Raw genomic sequence first — 10,029 nt, forward strand, 5'->3', positions numbered from 1 at the left:
ATGTTTCCTAGTTGGATTCATTTCCGCTGCGCCATGACGGAAACTCCCTCATGTATTTTTATTTTTAAAAGTTCATTATTGGAGGCGTTCCCGAAGCTCAGATCTGGCATTGCTGTGGCTTCGGCAAAGGCCGCCAGCTATAGCTCTGATTAGACCCCTAGCCTGGGAACCTCCATATGCTGCAGGTGTGGCTTTAAAAGGACAAAGGGCAATAAATAAATGGAGTTCCCCTCATGGCTCAGTGGTTAACGAATCCGACTAGGAACCATGAGGTTGCAAGTTCCATCCCTGGCCTCGCTCAGTGGGTCAAGGATCCAGCTTGCCCTGAGCTGTTGGTGTAGGTTGCAGACGAAGCTTGGATCTGGCGTTGCTGTGGCTGTGGCGTAGGCCGGCAGCTACAGCTCCGATTGGACCCCTAGCCTGGGAACCTCCATATGCCTCGGGAGCGGCCCTATAAAAGGCAAAAAGACTAAATAAATAAAAATACGTGAGGGAGTTCACATTGTGGCACAGTGGAAACGAATCTGACTAGTATCCATGAGCATGTTGCTTCGATCCCTGGCCTCACTCAGTCAGGGAACCAGCACTGCCATGAGCCATGGTGTAGATTTGCCTTGGATCTGGTGTGGCTGTGGCTGTGGCTATAGCATAGGCTGGCAGCTATAGCTCCTATTCAACCCCCAGCCTGGGAACCTTCATATGCCACAGGTGTGGCCCTAAAAATACAAAATAATAATAATATAATAAAATAAGAATACATGAAACTAAATAAAGAAGAGATAAAAAGCTTAACAAGAGAGGAAGAAAGAAGGAAAGAGGGAGGAAGGCAGGAAGAAGAGGAAATAGACAAAATGTTCATGTCTCATACAACATTTATTTGTTTCCTCCTGCTTGGAACATGCCTTTTTTTTTTTTTTTTTTTTTTTTTTTTTTTCTTGCTTTTTAGGTCCGTATCCGCAGCATATGGAAGTTCCCAAGCTGCATCTGTGACCTGCACCACAGCTCACGGCAATACCAGATCCCTGACTCACTGAGCAATGCCAGGAATCAAACCCTCATCCTCGTGGATACTTGTCAGATTTTCACTGTGCCACAATGGGAACTCCGAAATTGACTTAAACTTAGTAGCAACAGGCTGCAGAAGAATTTGGAATCCCTCCCAAGACAAGCTTATTACCAGACTAGGAAGACCAAAGGCACTTGCTGCAGTCACTGAAGAAACATGGTCATCCATGCATCTGAGTCAGCTTTCAACCGAGAGTCCCCAAGGGCCACCAGTGCCCAGACCAAAGCTGAGGATTTAGCCTCACCTCCAAGAAGCTGGAGGTTGTATATGGCAGATGTGTAAAATGGCTGTAGTGTTGTTTGCCAGGGACCAGGACAACAGCAGGAATGTGAGAGTTTGCTTCTTGGTCTGGGGAGGAGACATGCCAGAAATGACTTACTCCCCAGATGGCCGAACCCACGGCATGTGGCGTTTCCCAGGCTAGGGGTCTAATCAGAGCTACAGCTGCCGGTCTACACCATAGCCACAGCAACATCAGATCCAAGCTGCGTCTGCGACCCACACCACAGCTCACTGCATTGCCAGATCCTTAACCCACTGAGCTCCTCATCGGATTCATTTCTGCTGGGCCATGACAGCAACTCTGAAAGACGTTTTGAAGGCCGAATAGTTTTCTGGTAAAGTTGTGACCAGTGGTAGAGGGGAACGTTTGCCAAACACAGAGACAGGATGAAATACTGCAATTTTTCAGCAAGTGGACCTTGAGCCCAGGGGACAGACTGGAGGCTGGACAGGTGAGTCACTGCTGACAGGCTTAAGGGGGGCCATGGGTTCTGAGCCAGGGTTGGAAACAAGCATTGCTCAGATGCTCAGAAACCACATACTGCACACAGACAGAGAGAAATGTCTGGTACAAAAGTACAGAGGTCAGGAATGAGCAAATCCCAAGGTGAAGGGCTGGTAAACACCTTGGAGCCTGAGAGTCTGCCCCAGGTGGGGCTGGGCAAGGTGTTTGCTGCTCACCCGAGCCTGCACATTTTCACTTGTGTCCTCAGCCTAGAGTGCCACGGTCAGGAGCCACCCAGTGAAACAGAAATGACTTTACATATTTATAACAGAATTGAATGGAGTGGTTTGGTTGGACTGGTGATGGAACCCAGAGGTCATCGGAAACAGGAAACTGCTAGCTGGAAAATCAAAGGTGTGGGGTGTAGTCAGCAGAACCCAGGGATCCCCTGCTGGAAGCTGAAATCACCTCAGACCTGGAGATGGAGCCAGGAAGAGGGGCAACCATGGCTGGAGACCAGAATTGCTCCCCAAGGCAGAGAGAGGGATGGGCAGAGAGCCCTGGTGCCTCCCTTTTGGCTCTGTAATTAACTGCCAGCCTTCTATCGGCTATCCCAGCCAGAAGCCAGTTGATTCAGGAACCTGGGAAGTAGGACCAGACCCTCAGACTCAGAACTGAGCCGGGAAGGGCAGGGAACACATCTGAGGACATACAGGTCCAGAAGCAGCCCAGTCAGGACTTCAGCATAAATTCACTCAAGCGCCTACCCCCGGCATTCTGTAGCTTAGGAAGTGATATCACCATGTATCCCACAGCTCGGGGCAAAAACTTTGGAGTCATCCTCATTTGCACCTCTTGATTTTGATCTTTCTCTCATCCAAACCATCAGCAAATCATCCTGGCTCTACTTTTAAAATGTAAAGTCTTTTCTTTTCTCTTTTTGGGGGGTGCACACCCACAGCATACAGAGGGAGGTTTCTAGGCTAGGAGTCAAATCAGAGCTGCACCCACTGGCCTGTGCCATAGCCACAGCCACGCCAGATCTCAGCTCTGTCTGACCTACACCACAGCTTGTGGCAATGCCGGATCTCTGACTAGAGAGGCCAGGGATCGAACCTGCATCCACATGGATGCTAGTCAGATTCATTTCTGCTGAGCCACAACAGGAACTCCTAGAGTATTTTCATTAATTTGAAGAGGCACATATTTTTCATTTGGTAAAAATGGTATATACTCCTGTTATCCACTGCTGCTTGACAAACCATTCCAAACCTCGGTGGCATAAACAACCACCATCTTACTATGTTCATAGAGGATGTGGGGCTGGAATTCAGACAGGGCACAGCAGGGGTTGTTTGTGTCAGTTTCACAATGCCTGAAATCTCAGCTGGGAAGTCTTGAATGGCTGGGGTGACTCTAAGGATTTGAGGCTGGAATCATCTCAAGATGACTTCATGTACATGTCTGGCTCCTTGACTGGGATGACCTGAATAACTGGGGCTCTCTGGATTATCTATCTATATCTATCTATCTATCATCTGTCTATCCACCCATTCACCTATCTATCCATCCTTCCAATAATCAATCTATCCATTTGCCTATCTATATCTATCTATCCATATCTGTCTCTCTCTCCATCATCTACCATCTGTCTTTCTGTTTGTCTCTCCACCCATCATTACAAATGCTCAGGATCTCCCCACAAGGTCCCCCTGTTAGGGCAGCTCAGGGTTTCTGCAGCAAGTGTCCCACTAAGCTGGGTAGACACTACATGGTCTTTTATGCCTTAGCCTCAAAGTCACAGAGCATCACTTCCATTCTATTCTATTGTTTGAAGCAGTCATAAGCCACCCCAGATTCTGGGGGTAGACACCTCACCAACTTCTCCATAAGAGGAATGTCAGAGAATTTGGGGCTCTGTTTTAGAACCACCATAGTGTGCCTTATAATCATTGACGTCTTGAAGTCCATAAAATACCATATCTTGAACTTGACCACCTCTCATGACCTTCATTGCTCCTACCCTGGTCCAAGCCATCACCAACATCCATCTGCCTTTAATTCCACTCTTTCCTGTCCAGCCACCCCCAGTCTATTCTCTATACAGTAGCTGTATGGAAATCCTCTACAGCGTAAATCAGATCATGTCATTCCCTCGATCTTAACTCTATTGGCTTCCCATCACCTAGGATAAAATCCAAAGTTCTGACTTTGATTTACAAGGCCCTCTACAATCAGGCCCCTGACTTTGTGTTTGCCCTTATTCCCTACCAGTTTCCTCCTGATTTGCTGAATTCTATGTTCATTGGCAACATTGCTGTTTCTCCAGCAAATCTATCACATTCCCATCCCCTGGGGGCTTTTCATTTGTGGTTCCCTCTGCCTGAGCCTCTCCTCCCCAGATAGCTACCTGGCTAGCTCCCTCACCTCATTCTGGTCTCTGCTCAGATGTCACCTCCTCAGAGAGGCCTTCCCTGACCTCTTCATCTAAAACAACATCCCTCCTTGTCACTCAAGCACTTTGTGCTTCCTTGATCCAGTGCTGATCCTGGGAAGTCAGTATGTTCGATATTTTACCTGTGTATTGCCTGCCTCCCCCTACACCGGAGGAACTGCTTGGTTGGCTGCTGCATTCCCAAAGCCTCACACATAGTAGGTGCTCAAGGACTATTCCATCGAGTGAATTCACCTACTGCCTCTTTCCTCACCATATTGAATTGGGTAAATCATTCCTCGAGTCAGCTGGCAGGTATGCTGGAGGCCTCACTGCCATGTCCACTGTTGGGCTGTCCTTCAGTGGGGTGAAGGGGGTAACAGGGCCATGTAGCTCTCATCCTCCAGCAGACTGGCCCAGGTGGGCCCGGGGGCTCCAGAGCAGCAAGAGGGCCAGCAGAAAATGCCCCAGTGCTTTCAGCTTTCTGCTTATGTCACATTTGCTACTGTCCCATTAGACAAAGCATATCACATGGCCATGCCCAGAGTCATCATGAGTTGACTAAAAGGCCCAGACACAGGGAGGCATGAACACCTGGGGACCACGACTACTGCAGTCCACCCCAACAAGTGAAAGTGTTAAATTTCACAACACAGTTAGCAGCTAAATTGCAGTCAGGGTGGGAGGTGGCAGGAGAAATGTCTTCTGACCCAGGGGGATGGAAAAGCAGTGGACTTTGGGTCAGTCTTTAAAGGATAGGTCGGAGTACCCATCGTGCCTCGGTGGTCAACGAATCCCGACCAGGAACCATGAGGTTGTGGGTTGGATCCCTGGCCTTGCTCAGTGGGTTAAGGATCTGGCATTGCCGTGAGCTGTAGTTTAGGTCGCAGACGCAGCTTGGATCCCGCGTTGCTGTGGCTCCGGCTTGGCCAGGGGCTATAACTCTGATTAGACCCCTAGCCTGGGAACCTCCATATGCCACGGGAGTGGCCCTAGGAAAGGTAAAAAGACATAAATAAATAAATAAAAGATAGGTGGATGGGGATGGAGGGCAGCACATGTTAGATGATGTAGGATCAAATGTTTAGAGGGAAAAGCTATTAGTAGGAATAAGAATAACATAGATCACTATCATTTCCTGAGCCTTACCATGTACCAGCTTTGGGCTACATACTTTGAAAGTATTATCTCCGTTAATCCTTGTAATTATGCAGAAAGCTAGCGTCTTTTTTTTTTTTTTTTTTTTTTTGTATTTTTCTAGGGCCGCACTCCTGGCATATGGAGGTTATCAGGCTAGGGGTCTAATCAGAGCTGCAGCTGCTAGCCTACACCACAGCCACAGCACCACCAGATTCAAGCCGTGTCTGTGAACTACACCATAGCTCATGGCAACGCCGGATCCTTAACCCACTGAGTAAAGCCAGGGATCGAACCCACAACCTCATGGTTCCTAGTCGGATTGGTTAACCACTGAGCCACAACAGGAACTCCAGCTAGCATCTGTCTTTAAATTGAGGTATAGTTGTTATAGTTGTTACAGCAGAAATTAATACAACATTGTCAATCAACTATACTTCAATAAAATTTTTAAAAAATTGACAATGTTGTGTTAGTTGCTTCTGGTGTAGGCAATGTGATTCAGTCACATATCTTTTGCGGGTCCTTTTCCATTATATGCTATTACAACATATTGTATATAGTTCCCTGTGCTATACTGTAGGTCTTGTTGTTTATCTCTTTTATATAAAGTAGCATATATCTGTTAATCCCAAACTCCAAATTTATTAGCATCTTTATTGTTTTGGCCACACCCCATGGCATGAGGAAGTTCCCAGGCCAGGGATCGAATCTGTTTCACAGCATTGACAATACCAGGTCCTTAACCCACTAAGCCACCAGGGAACTCTTACTAGCATCCTTTTTTTTTTTTTTTTTTTTTCCATTGAAAGGGCTGTACCTGTGGCATTTGGAGGTTCCCAGGCTAGGGGTTGAATTGGAGGTGTAGTTGTGGGCTTACACCACAGCTCACGGCAACGCCACATCCTTAACCTACTGAACAAGGCCAAGGATTTAACCCCAGTTCTCATGGATACTAGTCAGGTTCATTAACCACTGAGCCACAGTGGGAACTCTTTTTTATTTTTGGCTTCACCATTGGCCTGTGGAATTTCTTGGGCCCTAAATCAAACTCATGCCACAGCAGTGACCTGAGCCATGCAGCTTGGATCCCCTACCCTCTGTACCACAAGGGAACTCCCAACAGAATTATATAATGAATTATTTTTCTTGTGCTATAGTTTATATTATTTAAAGATTTTTTTTTCGTACTGTGTGATTTGAACTTTTTGTTCCTTGCTATGATCTATGTTTATATAGTAAAGCACTAATGATCATAAATTAAGTTTTTTGGTCTTATTGCACCACATTAAATTTTTTAATGCGGTTCTGATTTTTGACTGGGCTAAAATGTGTTTTAATATATGTGATGCATACTTAAAACTTTAACCCACATGGTCCTTCTTTTTTGTTCTTTATGTCCTTTTTTTTTTTTTGGTTGTTGTGCTTTATGTCTTTGCTGCATGTCTTAACATTTAATGGTTCCACTATATTACTTGACCACGACATTTTGGAGAAACATTCCCAGGTGTAATATTGTGGATGGTAGTTCTCACTGGATGCTAGACTTTTCAAAACCATTATATTTCTAATAAATTTTGTTGTGAAAACTTAAAAAACAGTGAATTGGCGTTCCCCTTGTGGCTCAGTGGAAATAAATCCGACTAGTAATCATGAGGATGCGGGTTTGATCCCTGACCTCACTCAGTGGGGTCAGGAATCCAGTGTTACTGGGGATCAAGTGAGCTATGGTGTAGATCGCAGATGCAGCTCGGATCCTGTGTTTTTGTGGCGCTGGCGTAGGCCGGCAGCTACAGCTCCGATTCCACCCCTAGTCCAGGAACTTCCATATGCCATGGGTGCGGTCCTAATTAAAAAAAAAAAAAAGAATTGATAAACTGAATTTTTCAAAATGTAAAACTCATTCAAGAGAGAATGAAGGATTTCCCGCTGTGGTGCAACATGATTGGTGGTGTCTCTGAAGCACTAGGATGTAGGTTTGATCTTCCAGTGAGCACAGTTGGTTAAAGGCAACTTTGGCTCTGATCTGCTATCTGACCTGGGTACTCTGTATACCTCACGGTGGCCAAAAAAGAAAAGAAAAGAGAGTGAAAACACAATCTATAGACTGGGAGAAAAATCTTTGCAAAGCATTTATCTGATAAAGGATTCATATCTAAAATATATAAAGATGTATAAAGATGGAGTTCCCCTTGTAGCTCAGTGGAAATGAAGACAACTAGTAACCACAGTAACCATGAGGTGGTGGGTTCAATCCCTGGCCTTGCTCAGGGGGTTAAGGATCCGGCGTTGCCGTGAGCTGTGGTGTAGTTCGAAGACACAGCTTGGACTTTGCATTGCTTCAGCTGTGTTCGGCTGTGCTGCAGGCCAGCAGCTGCAGCTCAGATTCAACCCCTAGCCTGGCCTGGCCTGGGAACTTTCATCTGCTGCAGGTTCAGCCCTAAAAAGAAAAAAAAAAACCAAAACAGCAAAAAACAAAAGCAAAAGCTTTGAACAGCCACTGCACCAAAGATCTGTAAATAAACACATGAAGAGAAGTGCAACATCATTAGACATTAGAGAAATGCACATTAAAACCTCAATGAGGGAGTTCCCGTCATGGTGCAGTGGTTAACGAATCCGACTAGGAACCATGAGGTTGCGGGTTCAGTCCCTGCCCTTGCTCAGTGGGTTAAGGATCCGGCGTTGCCGTGAGCTGTGGTGTGGGTTGCAGACACGGCTCGGATCCTGCGTTGCTGTGGCTCTGGCGTAGGCTGGTGGCTACGGCTCCGATTCAACCCCTAGCCTGGGAACCTCCATATGCCGAGGGAGCGGCCCAAGAAATAGCAAAAGGACCAAAAAAAAAAAAAAACCTCAGTGAGGTACCTATTAGACCTATTAGAATGGTGTAACACAACACCCATTAGAATGGCTAAAATTAAAGATAACTGACTATACAAAGTTTTGGTGAGTGTGTAGACAAAACTGAATTCTCGTACTCTGCTGGTAGAAATATAAAATTGTACAATACTATTTAAAACTATTGTGCGGTTCCTTGAAAAGTTAACATACACCTGCCATATGATCCAGCCACTCCACACATCTGTTTTTCAAGAGAAAAGATATGCTTGTCCAAAGACTTGGATATGAATGTTCAGAGCAACCTTTTTGAATAACAATAATGAAAACAAAAAGCTAATACTGGAGTTCCTGGTGGCTTATCAGATTAAGGATCCTGTGTCGTCACTGCTGTGGCTTGAGTCACTGCTGTGACGTGGGTTTGATCCCTGAGTGTGACCCCTCAAAAAAGAAGCTAATGTTTAAATGTGTGGTGGAGCACTACATGTATTCGGTACTATACTTAACAGTGTACATTCAGTAGCTAATTTAGCTATGATGGGCTAGGTACTTGCCCCAGTCCTGTTACACCCTTGAGAAATCAGAGGCACAGATAAGTTAAGTAACTTACCCTTGGTCACACAGTTAAGAGTGTTGAGCTGGAATATAAGCACGGCTGAGCTCTGAACTACCTTTAATTACCAAAGCTGTATATTGACTTTTAAGTCTCCTATGTACAATTCAAGCTTCTTTACTATAGTCTATAAAGATCTAGGTGACTAGCACTTATATTATATCCTCTGACTTGTTGCTGTTCTGAATTCTGGGTTGCTGAAAGCAGCTGACACATTTCTCACAATGACTCCAAGGCCAAGTCAGGGTAGAGAGAAGAGCTGGCCCGGAGTGTAGAACTCTATTCCCCCTTCACCTGGACAATGATTCAAGGGTTGTCCCTTTGACTGGTATCACTTTCCCTACCCCCTCCATGGTTTAATTAGTATTTGTGATGTAATTTTTTTTTTTTTTTTGTCTTTTTAGAGCCGCTCCCCTGGCATATGGAGGTTCCCAGGCTAGGAGTTGAATGGGTGATGCAATGTTTAAAAAAATATTCTGTTGATTTATATATTTAAAAATTATGTGAATGCATCCTGAGGATGATGGTGAAAGCTTCAATTTTGACATCAAAACAAGCGGGTGCATCAAATATTTAATCGAAGGATCAGATGAAAAAAGCAGATACAAAGTCACTCTGAAGGAAATGTGATGGAACCCTAGGTCTGAGAGTGCAGCTGGGGCCAGTGTCACCTTTGAGAAAAAAATATGGTTACAGTTATGGATGAATTGGAGAAAAATGCAAATTTACTGCTTACTTAATTGTAGGGCTGGTTTCTTTTAAAAAGCGGTTACTTAGTAAAATACAAATGATTTATTTTCATGATTTGGAGATACACACATACATATATTCCCTTTCTAATGTTAGGGAAAACTGAACAGCTGTTTGCTCCTCCCTTGCTAAGAAAGGGTGTTTATTAGTTAGGATGGCAATGAAAAATTTAATACTAGTTTATAGCAGGGGACTGTCTTTGGCCTTTCATTTGGATATAAGGCTCCCGTTCATCCCATGGATAAGCTATAGCCTTATTAAAATCTAATCTGAATTTGTTCTGTATCACTATACATTAAAAAAAATCATCTTAACTGCATTTCTATACAATTGGGCTTAAATTAGTTGCTTTAAAGATTTCCCTCTTTCCCACCTATGGTAAATTAGGTCTTAATGGAAATTAGAAATGTGTTAATTTAACAGTTTACACTGCAGCCCTGTTTTCTGGCAATGTCTGTCAATTC

Source organism: Sus scrofa, chromosome 13 (genome assembly GCF_000003025.6).
Source record: "Sus scrofa isolate TJ Tabasco breed Duroc chromosome 13, Sscrofa11.1, whole genome shotgun sequence".
Lineage (NCBI taxonomy): Eukaryota > Metazoa > Chordata > Mammalia > Artiodactyla > Suidae > Sus > Sus scrofa.